This window comes from Rana temporaria, chromosome 5 (genome assembly GCF_905171775.1).
Source record: "Rana temporaria chromosome 5, aRanTem1.1, whole genome shotgun sequence".
NCBI classification, from domain to species: Eukaryota; Metazoa; Chordata; class Amphibia; order Anura; family Ranidae; genus Rana; species Rana temporaria.
Window position 1 is genome coordinate 404,614,304 of NC_053493.1, and position 1,708 is coordinate 404,616,011.

At 42.2% G+C, this 1,708-nt stretch overlaps 1 pseudogene; it reads left to right on the forward strand.

Annotated features, from left to right (window-relative positions):
* Positions 1–354: 354 nt before the first annotated feature.
* On the forward strand, positions 355–1,185 carry LOC120939691 (annotated as a pseudogene).
* Positions 1,186–1,708: the final 523 nt, after the last annotated feature.

Here is a 1,708-nt window from a genome sequence, read left to right on the forward strand (position 1 = left end):
TTGATCTCAGCGTATTAAACATTAATTAAATTGTATAGATTTTTCAATTATGCAGCTTTGTTTCCTGAGAAGAAATTTTGACTACATTCCTCAATATCTATTGGTAGGTTCACAGCTAGCGAAGGACCATATTTTAATGGCACTGCTGTAACCTTCTGGAGCCATTTAAAGCCTATTGCACCTTAAAAACCACCATAAATCTTAAAGCACAAGTTCACCTTAGAATAAAAATCTTCAGTTCCCCTAATATATTTAACTAAGTAAAAAAAAAAATTCTGAGGTGCCCAATTACCCCCTTCCAATGAAGGGCCTTTTGCAGTGTTTAACATTTTATTGTAGGCCTTTCTATCCAGATGCAGCCATGGCTCGTGGATCCAAGAAGCACTTGAAGCGCGTCGCTGCCCCCAAGCACTGGATGCTGGATAAGCTGACAGGTGTCTTTGCTTCACGTCTGTCCACTGGTCCCCACAAGCTTAGAGAGTGTCTTCCTCTGATCATCTTTCTGAGAAACAGGCTGAAGTACACTCTGACCGGGGATGAGGTGAAGAAAATCTGCATGCAGCGTTTCTTTAAGATCAATGGCAATGTCCGCACAGACATTACATACCCAGTCGGGTTCATGGATGTCATCAGCAGTGACAAAACCGGAGAATACTTCTGTCTAGTGTACGATACTAAGAGCCGCTTCGCAGTGCGCAGGATCACAGCTGAGGAGTCCAAGTACAAACTGTGCAAAGTCAAGAAAACTTTGGTGGGAACCCAAAAGGAATCCCCCATCTGGTGACCCATGAGGCCCGTACCATCCGCTACCTAGATTTATTGATCAAGGTCAACGACACCGTTTAGATTGACTTGGAAACTGGCAAGATTGCAGACTTTATCAAGTTTGATACTGCTAGTGTCTGCATGGTGATTGGAGGTGCCAACTTGGGTCATATTGGTGTCATCACCAACAAGAAGAGACACCCAGGCTCATTCGATGTGGTCCACGTGGCAACAGCTTTATACCAGGCTTTCCAATATTTTTGTCATTGGCAAGAGTAACAAGCCATGGATCTCCTTGCCACGTGGAAAGGGTATCCATCTCACCATTGCTGAGGAGAGAGACAAGAGACTGGCAGCCAAGCAGACCAGCGGTTAATCTCAACCAACATTCTCTACCTTTATTAAAAAAACTCTGTTCTGATTTTTTTTTTTTATGTAGATCTGCAATCAATTTTCACAGATTTCTTTTAATGTTGAAGTTAGGCTCTATTCAAATCTTTGTGGATTTACTGTGCAGGCACATATTCAGGCAACTGCCGATATGCAAAGGCACATTTTGGAACCTGCATTTTATGCCCAACAGTAATGTCTTTGTTTGGTGTTGGTGAGCTGCTTTAAGCAATCTCCGTATTTAAACTTATGGGGTTTTGATAGATGCTGCAACTCAGGGTACACTTGGTCTTCTAATAAGCACCATAGGGTTTCTACTGAGAGCCTCATGTCTTCAACTTAGTGCCCCAGGTTTTTTTTATTGAGTGCCTAAGGCTTAGTGGAAAGATTGGAACTCTTCTTCAAAGAGGTTATAAAGTGGGCTATCTGAGCATATCGAAAGCTTTCTGTGTGTTAGATCATGTTTTTCTTTCAAAAGGTGCATGGACAAAGCCCCTTAGTGATCATAGAAGTTCACTATGTGCAAGAATCCCTTATTAGTCCACCATAGGAA